Below are 16,091 nucleotides of genomic sequence, written 5' to 3'. Positions count from 1 at the left end.
AAAATATCCTCATTTTCAGAAGTATTTTATTGTACTGCTGTTAGGTCACTGTGCTCTCCCATCACATCTGACATCAAACCGATAACAAAATAGCAACAAATGGTCGATCTAACCCACCGGTACACATTTTGCAGGAAAAGTTTCCCTGGGCTGCACAGATGCTGCAGGTGATCCCCACAGCACTGCGAACCTCACATGCGAGCGATCTGATGCGGTTTCGTCCCAGCTCCAGAGCAGGACCCAGCAGAGCAGCAGGGACGTGGGACAACAGCAGCGCCCTCAACACCGCCCTGCGGCTTCGCACCGCTGCAGGCTCCCGGGACACTGCTGTCCCCTTCCCCGCAGGGAACACCCCAAGCCAGGAAGGGAGCTGGCAGCTCCCCAGGCGGGATGTGAAAGGTGTATCGCTGCCGCAGTGACAGGAAAGCTGTGCTCTTGAGCGGCGTTATCTCATCTATTTTGCAAATACAAATGTGATAGAAATCTGCAAAATAAGGAATATGCATTAACTTCTGAAAAGTTTTGACTACATATCATTATCTGTAATTTCACTGCTTTGATTTGCATATTCATAAAAGAAACATACAGCACGGATGTGTCAAAGGCTTTCAGATGAGCATGAACAAAACCAGCAGACTTGCAAGCTCAGTTCTGAAGTAATTGCTAAGAAGCCTTTGGTTTCCCTGATGTTAGTTTAATATTTTGTCCTTGAGCTTGCGAAGCATTTCCTAGGTCCTGCTCTTCTTTGCTCATCTCAGAGGGCAGGAGCAAGCCCTTGGGCTGGGTGATGCGCGCACACAGTGCACGAGCACTAGCAAGACAGCTCAGAGATTTTCCAGCTCAGGATGCTGTTATTTTGGGTTATCCCAGCCCCAGCAGCACTGAGCAGCCTCCAAAGAGCAAGGTGGCCTGAGAAGAGATGCTGGGTGAGTGCGCTGCGCCCCATTGAGCTGTGGGTGCTCAGCCTGTGCGCATCCCTCTCCAAGCTCCATCAGCGAGCACCACCGGAGGTGTTGCACGGCCCTTGTTTCTCAGCCCTGGGACACAAACAGGCAAACCTGGGTTCACCGTCCCTGCAGGCAGCTGGGGAGGCGGCAGCGCCTGCAGCACAGCTGATACCAAGGTGATAAAAAGCATGAGAGACTTTGCTTTTAACTTATTTCCACGCTTTTAAGCTGTTGAGTAGGTGAAGCAACTGCAACTGCCGCTCTTTATGCTGTTGCTCTTGATATCACAGCAACGTTATTCCAGGGCCTTGGGGATGCTTGCGATTCGCCTCTCAGTCTCTTCTATAACACACCCGTACCAAAACCTTTCCTTCCTTTTCCTTAATCCTGTACAGAGGAAAGGCACATTCAGATTGGACCCCACATTGTCACCCATGTCCCTGCGGCAGGAGCAGCACCCATCATGTTCGGTGGTCCTCGGGGAGATGCCAGCTGGTGTTCAAGGAGAGCAGAAAAAGGGAAAATGTTATTTTTCAGTTTCCTTCTAACATTTTTCAGGGTTGTTTTTTTAACAAGATTGCAAAGCAGAGCTGACAGGCTTAAATACACCCTTGTGTTCAAAGTTGTTTTGGGTGCAGAGTGGGGAATTTTGGTTACAAAATTAAAATGCTCTGATTTCGGAAGCTGAGCCCATCCCCTTCCCTTTCCTTCCTTCCCTTCCCCCCCCCCCCCCTTTTTTTTTTCCTTTCCTCCCCTCTAACTACCAGAAAGCTATTTAGGTAAAACCTGATGAATTTTGGCACCAACCTCAGCCACGGCCTCACCCCAGGGACAGGACCGCTGTGGCCCCGCAGCGCTCCTCTTGCCCTGCGGAAGAGCACTGGTTTGATGGGAAGGATTTCAAAACCCTTTCTGTCTGAAGAGCAGCTGCAGCAGCCCCTGCCCATGTCGGATCCTGACACAGGTGTTTTTTGGGAGGCCATTATGGTGTCCAACTGCTCGGGAGTTAAACTTTGCAAGACACCTTCGGAGATTTTCAACTGGAATGGAAGAGCAAATAAGGGAAATTCCAAACAAATACGTTCAGAGTGGACCAAAGCTTTTTTTTTTCTGAGTTGTGCTGGCACCACCAACCAAAAGTTCCCTGTAATCGTCACCCTATCCCCTCCTGTAGCAGCCCAGAGCTGACATCCTCATAGATGCGAGGCAGCAAGGAACATGCCTTCAGTAAGATGTGGTTTTCCCTCATTTTCCAGCCTTTCCAGTCCTTCCCCCCTTGGTTTCTGGATGGGGACAGACAAGAAAAGGGCCTTTGCTGCCCAGGGAAAGCTTGAAATTGCACATGCAAATGCTGGTGAAGCACAAGCGGGTGCTGGTTTACCTGGGATGGGGATCAGCAGGGTGGGGGCAATCAGCCCAGCTCTTAGGCTGGGCAGTAAATTCACAGGTCTGCCTGTGAGGGTGGCACTGGCCCTGCCACAGAGGCTGAGCCCATCCCTCAGCACAGGAGTGCTGATCCCACTGCATTACAGGGCTTTTCTTTTCCCATATAGCTGCAAATCACCTCTTCTGGCAAGTGTCCAGTTACTTACAAGAAGGCAAAAAGTAAGCTTGCTTTCAGTTTCAAAGGGAAGCCTGAAAGTGGAAACAATGCACACTCAGAAAGCAAAACTGAACAAGCAGAACTCAAAGTGCACACTTTTAAACACAGATTTTTCTAGTCCTCCCAGCAGATGCCATGATTTTTGAACATTAGGCATCATTTGGCTTCTGCCTACCACTGCTCATCTCTGGGGTTGGGGGGGCAGCCTGGGTGACCAGCACCGTGAGATGTGGTGTTTGCAATGCTCTGCTGTAGCGGCCAGAGGCTGGACACGGACTTTTTGTGGCCAGAGCAGCGTGTGAAGCGAGATGCACTGATAAGCAGAGGCAGGGACTCGCTGGGTTTCTCAGAAAGCTCACCTGGGGCTTTCCCTTTCCTCGTGGTGAGAAGCAGCCTGGGAAGGGCTGGGACAGGTGCTGGGCTTTGCAGCAATGCGGGCAGGCAGAAGGGGCTGCAAGGCTGGGGGCTCCGGTAAGCCCTACGCACAGCCAGCACCTGCCTCTTGGGGAAGGCAAGGAAAGGCAGCCGTTCTGTGGTGGACTTGCCCCATGCCCCTCTCTGTCCCCAGTCTCTCCCAGCACCCATTCCCTACCCTCTCCCCAGTTTGAAGTCCCTCCTTGCTGCAAGCCGCTGCTGGACGTGGTGTGGCCAGATGTGCACCATGTTCCCCCACCCCATCCCCGCCCTGCAAGAACACCGGGGCAGGCACATTTACAGCCACCCTCCTGGGAGGAGACCTCTGGTTGTGCTTCCTCAAGCAGCTGCAGTTTGCACCCATGGCCGTGCAGTCCTGCCCTGTGGGTGATGAGCAGCCTCCAGGGAAGCTCCCAGACCTGCACATCTCCCGTCCCATGGGCAAAGCCAGGCCAGCACCAACACTTGTCTCCATTTGTTATCCCCTTCCCAGTGGGGACCATCTTCCCTACTCAAGTGGACAGGCTACTGAGATCAGCTTGCATGCTTCCACCCTTTTCTCTCCTTTTTCCTATGCTTATTCCTACCTGATCCACCTTGATTCTTCCCTTACCCCTCCTTTAGCCCTTCCCATAAACATCCCATAACTCCTGGACAACCGCCAAGCTCTCTTGTTTGGTCCCCAAACTCCTTGCCCCAGGAACACCCTAAGAAGTCCCCTCCACCATCACCCTTTGCTGGAGTGGCTCCCTGGTGAGCAGCTCCTCCACGGGACCCCACAGGGACAGTGGCTTCCTTGTCACTCTCAGAGGCCTGAGACAGGGCAGGTGCTAGCACTGCTCCTCTGAGCCTAGTCATAGCATCTATTTTAGCCATGAGCCAGTTATCTTCACAAATAGGTCATACGTCACATTCTGAGACAAAATTGCAAAGGAAGTGATAAATCAAATCTGCTTTTTTGTGTTAAAATGAATCACTTCATTTAAATGAAAACACAGTATTCTCACTTAGCTTTCTAACAGCAAGACATCTTGAAGCCAAAAAAAAATTATATCAAAAAAGGCATAACTGATAGGAGTTCTGTCTTTTTGGAGTTGCTTTTGTAGTTTCACATGAAGAGCTCCCCACTGCCAGCAAGGAGACACAGCTACTTCCCAGCCACCAGACTTCCATCCTGGAACACTTCAATGAGTCCTGCTTCAATGGGATGTTGCAGTGACAAGCGTGACAGTCAGACCTGCTCCATGGGTAGGACCTGCTCTTAATCCGATGTGACCACTGGCACTGGGGTTGGGATGTGGCATCAGCTGAACATCAGCCTCCTCCCTTCTGCCACGTGAGACCACCATGGTGCTTCAGTTCATCCACATCCACTCCTGCAAGCCATGGGTGTGGACAGCCTGAAGCCAGGCATTAATGAAGGCACCTTTCAACTATTCCTGCTGCTCCTTGCATCCTCTGAAGCTGCTGGAGATGTGGCTGGGTCAAGTATTTCTGGCCAGGGCCGCAGTTCCTGCAGCAGAAGGGACTAGTCCAGCTGGCAACGGGAACAATCAGAATTGTCATTTCAAAAGTAATTATCAATTTATTCCCTTCTCTGTGCAACTCAAATGGGAGTTAAATTGATTTTTTACACTGCCTTCACTTAATGTAGACAGCTATTTCACTCTTTGCGTCACTGGAAGAAACCTACGAAAGTCAGTTGAACAAACATCTGTGCTCGGAGCCCCGGGAAGGCATAGTGGGAGTCTCGCTGGGAGACCAGAGCAGTCTGCAGAGCCCAGAAATGGACCTCCCCCCTGCGTAGGGGCTTAAGAACATCTCGTCTGGAGGAAGCCATGTAGATCAGGGCCTCAGATTGGGACGCGAGCTGGGCGTACGCCAAGGACATTATAGCAATGCACGGAGTCTGCTTTTCTGCTTCAGATGGCGCTTGGTGCCCAGCTTGCAGGAAGCACAGTGCCAGCACAGCCACCCAGTATCAGCATGGCTAAAAATGTCACTGAGCATCCTGCATGGCCTTTTCTACCATACTGTTCAGCCACTGGCACCTGTTTTGTGACATCTGTCTCTCTCAGCATCACCCTGTGGTCTTTCTGATGAGTTTTTCTGGGGGGAATTAGGCGGCAGGCTCAAGCTCTAGCATTGTCCAGCACAGGTCAGCCCCTGCAGACGTGAGCGGATGGGAAATAGGTGCTGCTCAGCAGAAGGTGTAGGCCTGGTAGAGGCTAGGACTTCCCCCAAACACACCTTTGGTGAGATGAAAAGCCGTTTTGTGAGCACGCTGCTGAGCAAGCTCGAGAGCCCTCCACACAAAGCCTCAAGGCCTTGCGGCGCCGCTGGAGCAGCGAGGCAGGGCCGCTCCCCTAGGGACAGGGGCAGCCAGGACCCGATCCCACAGCACCTGAGCCAGGTGAGCAGGACAGGCCCCAGGATGGCAGACGGCTCCAACCAAGAGCCCAGCACGTGAGGCAACACCGCAGTGACGGGGCATGTCTGAGGTCAGACCTTGGAGTCAGTCTCTAGGTGAGGATCAGGCTCGGCAACCACCAAAGAAGCTTATATAGGAGATGTAGGGCCAACGCCAAGAAGCCAGTCCTTCAGTTGACGTGCACACCAAGGGGAAAGGTACAAGGGCACAGCTGGAGAGCAGCACTCCTCCAGCACAGCTCAGCAGTTACGGCTGCGCTTAAATAGAGCTCCTGGGTCATGCATGTGGGTGGAGGCCCCAGGGGAGGCTGGTCAGGGCCTGTAGGGCCTGACAACTACCTTGGAAAAGGACAGCATGTCAAACTGCTCCCGTCAGCCTGAGAAAGCAGGGGTTTCAACCAAAAGTTTGTAGGCATTTGTGCTTGGAGATGCACAGCGAGGCTCTTCCAGGTGGGCACTGGCTGATGCCCCAGTGCAAAGCAGGCTGGTAGTGCTGGTAGCAAAGCAGCCAGGGGTACTGCCTCTGTGCCCCAGGAGCAGGCACCTGCCTTGGGCAGACGGGAGGAAGGAGAGGAAGGCTGGGTGCCTACGGGGACAAAGTGCCTTGAGACAAGGCATGTCGGCTCCAGCACAGGCCTGTCGCATCTCTTCAGGGAACAGGGTGCCAGGGGCCACGCGGCCCCTGGTGTGGAAACCCACCCAGGGATTTGCCCACCTGGGGCTCCACGAGTCATGCGCATGATGGCAGATGTTTAAAAAGGAGTTTGGAAGACCTCAAAACTTCTTCTTTGGGGCTTATTTTCTGTACAGAATATGAATATTGTTGGATGGATAATGCACTGCCAGAGGTATGTTCCTAATGGATCTCAAGGAGCCACCATCTCTTTGCTGATGGTTTGTAAAGAAGCTCACCTATTCAACCATCAGAGAAACATGAACAGAGATTTAATAAAGGCATATTTCCAATATACAAAAAAAAATAATTAATTTGTATAGTATAGTATCCTGCCTACAAGATGCATTAATTTAGACAGACAGCACTCAAGGCTTTAAGAGCTGGTACTGCAGGAGGTGGACAGAACGAAAGCACAGGAGAGTAAACAGAGAAGAGATTTTTCTAAGTGCCCATGACATTTGTTCAAATACTTTATTTCAATCAGCTTAAAAGGGAAACATAAAGCTGAGGTTGTTCGTAGGAAAGGGGATGAAATTGAAAACCGAGTAATGCACTGAAAGCAATTCAAAGGGAGCTGAGAGGTAGCCATCTGCTGCAGACGGGGCACAAGCAGCCCCACCAAGGCTGGGCTGCTGCTCTTCTGGTGGCATTTTTGTGTCCAAATACTGTCTCACATTGTCTCAAGTGCAGCTACTCCAAAAAAAACAAAAACAGTGCCTGAATGACACTGGGAGAGTTTCGCTTGCACAGAGTAAGCACAGTTATTTTGCCAAGGAAAACAAAAATTTAGGGTACGGGTCCAGGCTGGGTGGAGGAGCTTGCTTTTCAGGGGAATATCCAGCATGTAAAGCTCATGTTCAATTCAGTTTAGAAACACCATGGAGGAAAAAAAAAAAAAAAAGGCAAAAGAACCTGAAATATCATCTCAGAAAAGGTGTGAAATTTCACTGCAATGCTTTTTTTTTTTTTTTTTGCTTGAAAAAATGGAAAACCAGCAAGCTGAAGAAGGAAGGCTCTTTCTGACCACCTTTGCTACAGCAGACTGTGGAGTAAAACGTATTTGTTCTGCAATGTAATTTACTTCTAGTAACAGAAGAAAAGGGTGAGGCTGCTGGTTTATCACTATTTTATATTTGTTTTCTTCTTTTTTACGTTCATTAGCTCATAGTGTTTCTTTCATCTGGGAGCTGTCTCTGATGGTATTTCTATATATCATTTAGCATTTCTATAAATATGTAAATATAAGATCTGTATGTGTAAACACACACACGCATAAATAAAATGGTAATGATGCGTACATCTATATTTGTGTATATATAAAAGCTAAATTACCTCCAATTTATCCAATGTCCTTTATCTCTCTTCGATGCATCCCAAGCCAGCATTATGTTCCTAAGTACATACAGTCCTCGTATTTATGTGAGAACAGCACCTATGAGGAATAGATAAAAGACCAAAAAGTGTCTCTGACAGATAAGTAACTACTAATTCCTTCATTTCTTTTCACTTGCCTCCCAGAGCAAGCAGTGGAAAACCCCCCAGTAAGCCTGCACACGTGTAACCTCCCTGCTCAGCTGTGTCTGTGGGGTTTGTACCAGAGATCGGAGCTGACGCCGCGAGCCTGCCAGGAGCTGGGTGCTCACTTTGTGCTATCCGGAGCAAAGCCTAGAGTTAGAGCTGGGCAGATCCTCCATCCTGGGGAGGGCTTGCACACCGGAGCTGGCTTTCCCCAGCGCATCAACATGCTCTGTAGCATGGCTCCCATCACGGGGGTTGCTGAGAGGCTGAGGGGTGTGTGGGGCTGCATGCAATCTGCTTGCCCCAGCCCAAACACAGTATCCTGGGGGCTGTCCCCCTCTCCCTACCCACATGGTTGATCCTCGTTAATGTTGAACCTTCTCAGGTCACTAGAAGAGAAGATTTGCTGAGAAGAGTCTCCACCTTGTTAGATACCACGAGATTCCCCAGCAGCACCCTGAGATCTGGACTGGCTCCTGGACCCCTTGGGGCACTGCAATCACCGCTGCCACCTCCACCCTCTGCTGGTCCCCTGGGAAGCTTTTGCTGGGGCCAGGTGGAAAAGCATCCCATACAGGCTGGCCCATGGCTTGGGCTATTTCATAGGCACCAGCAAACTGAGCTCAAAAGGCCAAATGCTGCAGGTGGAAAGGAGCGCAACGAAGTGGAAAATCAGAGGAGTTGGTTTAGGTTTGTACCAGAGATGCACGAGCTGAATGAGCCCAAAGATCGCCGATTGCTCTCATTTCAGGAGAAAACGCTGCACCTGCTAGGCAAAGGCGTCTCTTCTCCTGGTTCAGACAGTGCATGAGCACCTTTGGGGAAGGGGCTTGCTCCCGCTGACCGCCCGCACAGCGCCGCGCGCGCTGCAGCTGCGCAGCCCCCGAGGAGCGCCCTGCGGCCGCTGCGCGGCGGGCACCGCAGGCAGGGACCTGTCGCCGCCCTCAACTTCTCCTCCGTCGGCCTGGAAGCCAAGTGCGAGGAAAGCAACCGGGACTCGTTCCCAAGGCCTCCTCCTGTGCCCAAAAGGCGACGGAGAGCGGCGAGCGAGGAGGAGCCGCTGCGGCGGCCGCGGGGCAGCGCTGCGGCACGGCGCGAGCTCCCCCTGCAGCGCCCGGGGAAAAGCGGCCGCGGCCCGGGCCTGAGCTCTCCTGCAGCCCCAGCGTGGTCTGAAGGGAAGCCGAAGTTGTCCCCTCCTAGCCCCAAAACAGCCCCTGCGAGGGGCTTCGTGCCAGTGGTGTGCGCGCAGCCCGCGGTGCATCGCCCGGTGCTTCCCAGCCCTCTCCTCCTCTTCAGTCCCGTTCCCCGCAGCTCTCCGGAGCCAGGGGTCCGGATCTGAGCCACGGAGCAGCTCCGGTCCCCAAAAGACCCCAAAGGTCCCTGCAACGGCGGTGGCGCCTGGGGGTCCAACCTGCCCTGAGCCACCACGTCCTGCTGCTGCCGTGTGCCCAGCTCCCAGCTTTCTGCTGGGGCAGGTTCGGGGCCGCTTTTACAACCCCCTGCACCTGGAAGGGGTCAAAATAACAGGGAAAAAAGTGCAGGGCTGGGAGGGAGGGGAAAAACTGCTGAAACAGCCTGCAGGAGATGGGGGTGCTGAAATGCACTCACAGGGACCAGCTTGGTGGCACCAAGAGCAAAGCCCCAGCTCGGCAGCGGGATGAAGAGGCTTGAACCCACAGGAACCTGCATGTTCTTCCCAGGCCCAGCTCCACTGCAGACAGAGACCTTGTCTCTACTGATGCTGCAGAGAGGTCGAGGTGTGTGACACAGGCAATCAGAAAACTGTCCAGCCATGGGGCCAGGTGGAAGACACCAAGTGTGCTTTCCACCAACAGGGATGTGGTTGTGGATGTAACCACCACGGAGGTCCCCATGGGTCCTCTGCCCCGGAGCCCCGGCTGCTGGGTTTCACCAGGAACTCCCAAAAAACTCCTGTTTTGTCCCTGAGCTCATCGGAGCAGCTCCTTTACCTGTGGCAGGAGGGACACGGGGGGTTAGCACCAGCTTTGGCAGGGCAAGAGCATGCTCCATCTCCCAGGGGAAGGGCTCAGAAGACCCTGGGTCAGCCGCCTCTGACCTGCTCATAAAGCACCGAGAGTCGGTGCCATCTGGGTGCCTCCACTGTGCTGCAATCAGCATCAAGTCAAGCAGAGCCCTGCCTTTCCAAGCAGCCTGGGTGGGGAGGACCAAAAGCAGGAGCACCCCTATCCAGCTGCCATCTGGGCCCCTCGGACAAGAGGACTCAGCCTGGGGTCTTGGAGACATCACTGAGCTCCCACACCAGCCTGGCAGAGGATCGCTCCAACTTGCCTGTACATTTTGGGGTCAATTTTCCCCTTTTCCCCTTCATTCCTGGGCCAGCTTCCCCTCTCTGTGCTGCAGCCTGTGCCCATGAGCAGGGTTTGAGCAGGGCACCAGGGGGGTGTTTTTACCCTACCTCTCGGCGCTCCCCACAGGCAGGACCCAAAGATGCCCCCCGAGCAAACTCCCCAAAACCCAGAGAGAGCCACACAATAGCCCCACACTGTGGAGCAGCCCCCAGGTCCCACCCCTTGCCAGGGGATCTGCTCCTCCACGGTTGGTCCCACAGCCACCAGGACACACACCAGATGTCCCTTGCGTGGCAGGGCCAGGGCCAGGGGCAGGGGCAGGGGGGATGTGGGGGCTCCGCCGGAGCAGCACAGTGCCCACAGGGGCCTCTGCCTGGGGGGAGGGCGCGGGGTGCTGATGTGGGGACTCCCCCACTGAGCAGTTCAACCCAAATCCCAGGCATTTCTGTGCTGGTTTTGTGCAGTAGTAGCTCAGCGCCACCACACTGCCCCTCCTCAGAAGGACAGGGGAGAAAATAAGATGAAAAAAAGCTCAGGGGTTGAGATAAGGACAAGGAGATCGCTCACCAGTTACCATCAGGGGCAAAACAGACTCAGCACAGGGAGATTAATGTAACGTATTGCCTGTTGGCAGCAGACCAGAGCAGTGAGAACTCAAAGCAAGCTAAAAACGCCTGCCTCCCATCCACCCTCTTCTACGTCCTCCCTCTGAGTGGCACAGAGGAATGGGCAATGGGGGCTGCGGTCAGTCCCTGATGCTTCATCTTCGCCGCTCCTTCTCAGTCCCTCCCTGCCCCTGCTCCCCGTGGGGTCCCTCCCACGGGTGCCGTCCTTCCCGAACTGATCCCATGGGGGCTGCCCACAGGCAGCAGCTCCTCAAGAACTGCTCCCACACGGCTCCGTACCATGGGGTCCGTCCATCAGGAGCAAACTGCTCCAGCACGGGTCCCCCACGGGCGGCAGCTCCCCCCAGCCCCCCTGCTCCTGCGTGGGCTCCTCTCCACGGGCTGCAGCGTGGAGATCTGCTCCATGTGGGACCCATGGGCTGCAGGGGGACAGCCTGCTCCACCAGGGGCCTCTCCTTCTGTCCTGGCACCTGGAGCACCTCCTGCCCTCCTTCTGCACTGACCTTGGTGGCTGCAGGGCTGGGTCTCTGCATTTCCTTGCTCCTCTTTCTTGCTGTTGCACAGTTTGGTGTTTTTTGTTGTTGTTGTTGTTTGTTTGTTTTTTTCCTTTCTTCACTGTGCTCTCCAGAGGTGCAGCAGCGTTGCTCACTTTGGCCAGCAGCAGGTCCCTTTTGGAGCAGCTGGAGACCTCCTCTAGGCTCTCCTCTAACACGGGGCAGCTGCTGGGCTCTGCTCATGGAGGCCACCCCCGCAGCCCCCCTGCTACCTTACCTTACCATGTAAGCCCAGTACAACTTCCCATGGGGAAAAGTATACTTTTCCTACCCCCTACCTTTCTTCAAAGTGTTCTGCAAATCTCAGCACATCCCTTTTAACCGCTGATAAAACAGTGACTCTCCAAGACCAGTCTTCAGGCCTCCTTGCAAAATCCCAAACCAGGAGAAGCTCAGCCAAGGTGCCAGTTCTCCACGGCTTTTTTCTCTTTACAAAAAAAGGCAAAGTCTTTGCAAAGCTCTCCTGCAGCTCGCAGCTGGCCAGCACATGCCCTGTGCAGCCGCACGGCGGGATGCTGGGCACGCCGCGATGCCGCAGGGATGCTCTCTGCTGCTGCAAGCTGCACGGCCCCATAATTTCTGGCTTTTGCCAACAGATTTACGTGGTTCTGGGGTTGCACACTGGGATGGATGTCCTCAGTGGGGTCATTTGCACAGGAGGCTGCAGAGTCCTGGATAGGGCCATGGGCTGCTTCCCCATCCTCCTGCCAGCTCCGCAGCACAGGGGGGCTCAGCACGACCCCTCTGCAGGGTCTCGGGGCTGTCCCACAGAGGGGAGGACACTGTCCCCTCTCCCCAGCTCCCATCCCAGGGCTGCTCCCCGCAGCCCCCGAGCTCCCACATCACCTCTCCCCATCCGCCGCGGGCTGAAGAACGGCCAGGATTACTTTGCGGGCTCCTCTGTGTCATTCTTCACTCCGATGCCCAATATTTCATCATCCACCTCAGTGAAATGTATATTTCCCTTTTAAGAGCTCTCCTAGAATAATATATTTTTTTATTATCGTGACAGTGAGGGCTCCTGTTGCCATGGTTACGTGCCCTTTCCTAGAGCAAGAGCTTTCTGGGTGTTTGAAATTCTGTTATTTTTCCTGATCTACGGGGTTTGATTCTTTTTTAATTTGGTATTTATTCCCATTATCATCATCTGAAACAACAGGTCATTTATATTGCATACGGATGTGTCACCACTACGGTAAAGCCTTCAGAAATCAGCTTCTGCTTTCAGAAGGAAATTTGGGGGGGGGGCAGAATCTACCGTGCAGCATTGCTAATATATAGTATAACAAAAACATGGAAACTCCGAAAGGGGCTCATCTGTATCTCTCCGCATTATACATTAAATCCCATTCCTGGCTTCAGGACTCCTGAATACGCATTATAAAACGAATTCCAATTTTATGTGGTTTTCATACTCTTGCTGCAGAACAAACCTCTATCTTCTGGTTGTCGTCTCAGCTGTCCTCAGCTCCTGAGCCTCTTGAATCCTAATCTACTTTAGAACACAGAGCGAGAAATTAAATGGATATATTCAATGGAGATAGACAGATAGATAGATAGACAGACAGACAGACAGCTAGAAATCAATCCAGCTTTTACCTCCAGCATTTCCTGGCAGGTGGGTGCTGTAACATTTACAAAGGTATCACACGTAGACAATTACAGGGACTTTTCCAAGACACGTCGCACCTTGGGGCCCTGGTGATGCAGGATCGCTCAGCTGCCAGCGCAGGCGGGGGAGGAGCAGGAATATCCCCATTTTACAGAGGGGGAAGCTGAGGCACAGAGTGGGCCCAAAGCAGCTGAGTGGCAGAGCTGGGATGAAAACCCCTGGATTTCCTTGGCTTTTTGATGATTTTTTCCCCCCTGCTTTTAATGACAGCGTCCATACCAGCTGCTTCGTTCTGGGGCGAGGAGGAGGACAGAGGTGTCACCGGTGGGCTTGCTTCCTTTCATGTCATCACGATGGGATGGGGTCGGGCCCGTTTGTACCCGCAGTGTTGGTGTCGGCTCCCGCACAAGCGAGGGCCCAGGACAGGCCTGCACGAGGCCGTCAACCCGAGGCTGCCTCCCATGGGCCCCGCAGTGCTCGATGGAGATCTCCTTGAGGTCGCTGTGCCTCCGAGCGTGGTTTCAGCGCAGTGTGACGTACCTCTCACGTGGAAGGGGCAAAGGGCTGCTCGCACCTCGCTCGAGCCGGGCAATTTTGTATTGCACCGTGTTGCCACAGAGATGTCACGCAGTGGGCCAGGAGGGGACACTGGCACACCCCCGGCAGACGGGCACAGCGTGGGCACGCAGAGTAAACAGAGATTTTCTGTAAGGAATGAAAGGAAGAGGAAAGCCTGAAGAAGTGGCAGCCCGGTGGGCACAATGCAAAGCAGGAATTACGTGGTGCCAAGCTGAGGCCCCTGCAGGTCCGGGGCCGTGTCCCCCACCCATGTCCTCAGGTCACCAGCAGAAAGTAACAGCAGAGCAGCAACTGAAGGCTGCACGGACATCGTGCAGGCAGCACCCTTATTCCTCCAAGCAAAATATCTCTGCGTGCAGCCACACCAGGAGATGCCGTTGGACGTCAAGTGGTTGCACGAACAGATGCTGCTCCTCGTCCTCCTGCAAAGTCCTCAGGTGACAGCCTCCGGCAGCAGCACGCTGTTGGCACTACGGAAAAGCCGCACCCCGAGCGATGCTGGGCTAACGTGGCAGTAAGGAGCGGTTTGGATGTCCCACGTCCTGGCCTCAGCATCCCCAGAGAGCCCGGTTCCACCCAGCGACGGGCTGCGGAGCCCACCCCTGCCCAGGCTGCGTATGGGGGCGCGGAGCAGGAGCACCCGGGGGCACCCAGGCACATGCCCCGTGCTCGGTTTTCAGGCAAGGATGCAGCCGAGGCTGACCAAGAGGAAACATCCTCATTACCGACCTGGCTCCTTAACATTTAATGTAACTTCCCCGCTGGGGAGGATCACCCGCGCTCACATCCATCAAATGCCAAATCCAGTTTCTCTGCACCCAGCACAGGCGCTGGCTCCGGGATCGCCGGCTCCAGATGAATATTGACTTTTTAATGACAAGTGCTCCAGTACAAATACCACGCAATGCGATGCAGGCCCCGGCAGACAGCTGATGGGGGCCGGCGCGTGTGTTATTCGGCAAATGAATTATTTGATTCCCGTTCCCTGCAGCATGCTGTCTGTTAGGAAATTTTCATTTGGCCTCTCTAACGTGAGAACCAATTGTAAATGTCAGCGCTAAACGCTCAGATTTAAGTGTTAGGTTGTCTTGTTTGATTACAGCGCTAAAAGGTCAGAGCTGACTAATGAAAAGTACAGGCGGGAGCGGGAAGGAAGCCGGGAACCTCCTTCCTTCCCATTTGCCATCCGTTTCCCCGGCACTCACAGCGCCTTCAAAACCCCCTTTACCTGCGCTCTTCGAGTCCTGGTGGCCAGATGAAGCCTCGGCTGCACCAAGCCCACTTAGCTTCACAAATCTGCTTTGCATCTCAGCCCATCAAAAGCATGCCAGCTCCACAAGCTGAGTTCATTGCATTTATTTTACAGCCGCTTTCAAAAATATTAGTTCTCGTGCCGTGAAAGCACCTGGAGGAACAAAACCCCTGTGAGCTGTTGTTCCTCCCTGGGGAATACAAGCCACGGCATCCCCAGGGGGATGACATGCCCACACATCTGAACATCCCTGGACATTTCCATCAAGCCCGCAGAGCAGAGAGCTGTCATCTGAGTAACTCGGTCGGGCTGCTGGCATCATAACGTGCCATGAGAAACCAAACCAGAGCTTGACCAAGCTCACCATAAGGACCGACAGTGCAGGATCCAAGATGGTGAGAATTAGGAATTTTAGGAAAATTAGGAGTTTTAGGAAACAGATACTTTAGGCAGCCAGGAAGAGCTGGGGGGGGATTCTTGGCTGATGCTGTGTGGGAAGCAGCAGTAAGAGCAGAATGAGGAGCTCCAGCAGATGTGGGATTTCCCTTTTTTTTCTAGCCTTGGCTCAGCTGGAAGCCAAATTCCCAGCCCCATGCACAAGAGGAGCAGCTGTGGTGCTAAAACGCAGAGTTCCCCCTGGCCTCCCTCCCACCGTCCGCGATGTGATACTCCTGGCCACGAGCACGGGGCTGGCCTCACCCCAAACCTGAAGCACCTCGGGTACCCAGGCTCGGAGAGACTCACAGGACCCAACCTCCAAGGGCAGACACTGGGAGACCCCACCAAAAAATATCCGGGGGAAAAACTCACCGCTCCGTCACCAGCACTGAATGTGAAAAAATCCAAGAAAATAAAGCTCCATCTCCAAGCTGAACCACTTTTTCCACTGCCCAGCGATGGAGCAGGATGGCAGTTTGTAGTCTATGAGATTAATAGGAGATCTGCTTGGGACTGGGAGTGATTCCCTGTTTTATTGGAATGAACCCCAAAGAGTAATGGCTGTAGGGCAGGAAGAGGAAGGTAAATTGCAGTAATAACATTTTTCCTTGTGCAGACATGCTTTTCATCATAGAAAAATACACCATCTGTTTCTAAATTACTTGTTGTATTGATTTAGCAGTTAGTAACATGTTGGATTTTTTTTTTCCTTTTTTTTTTTTTCTGCAAATCCATTTTGCAAGACCTGGAAATCTGACAGTGGTGTGCATTAAGAAGCTGGGTTTGTGGACAGTGAGTGCCAGCAGCCACGGGGCTCCCTGCAAGGGCACGAAGCGGGCCCCCTCCTCTCCTGCCCCCCGTCCCACCAAGACAGAGCAGCGCAGCGCTTACGTGCCCCATCAGACCTATTTTTTACACCACATAAGACGTTCTTCTGCTTTCTTCCTGCTCAGATCTCATGCACCTCACCTCCTTGGAAGTTTTGCATTTTGACTGCTAACACTCACCCCTTTTTTTTTTATTCAGCTTATTTTTTTCCCATGCATCCCAAAGGCTGCAACAGCATCAGGGTCCCCTTTGCGAGGGACCAGCTCATCTTCATTAGGCAAATC

Source organism: Anser anser (assembly GCF_964211835.1).
Source record: "Anser anser genome assembly, chromosome: 16".
Lineage (NCBI taxonomy): Eukaryota > Metazoa > Chordata > Aves > Anseriformes > Anatidae > Anser > Anser anser.
The sequence above is the reverse complement of the archived record's forward strand: the minus strand, read 5'-3'. Positions refer to the sequence as shown.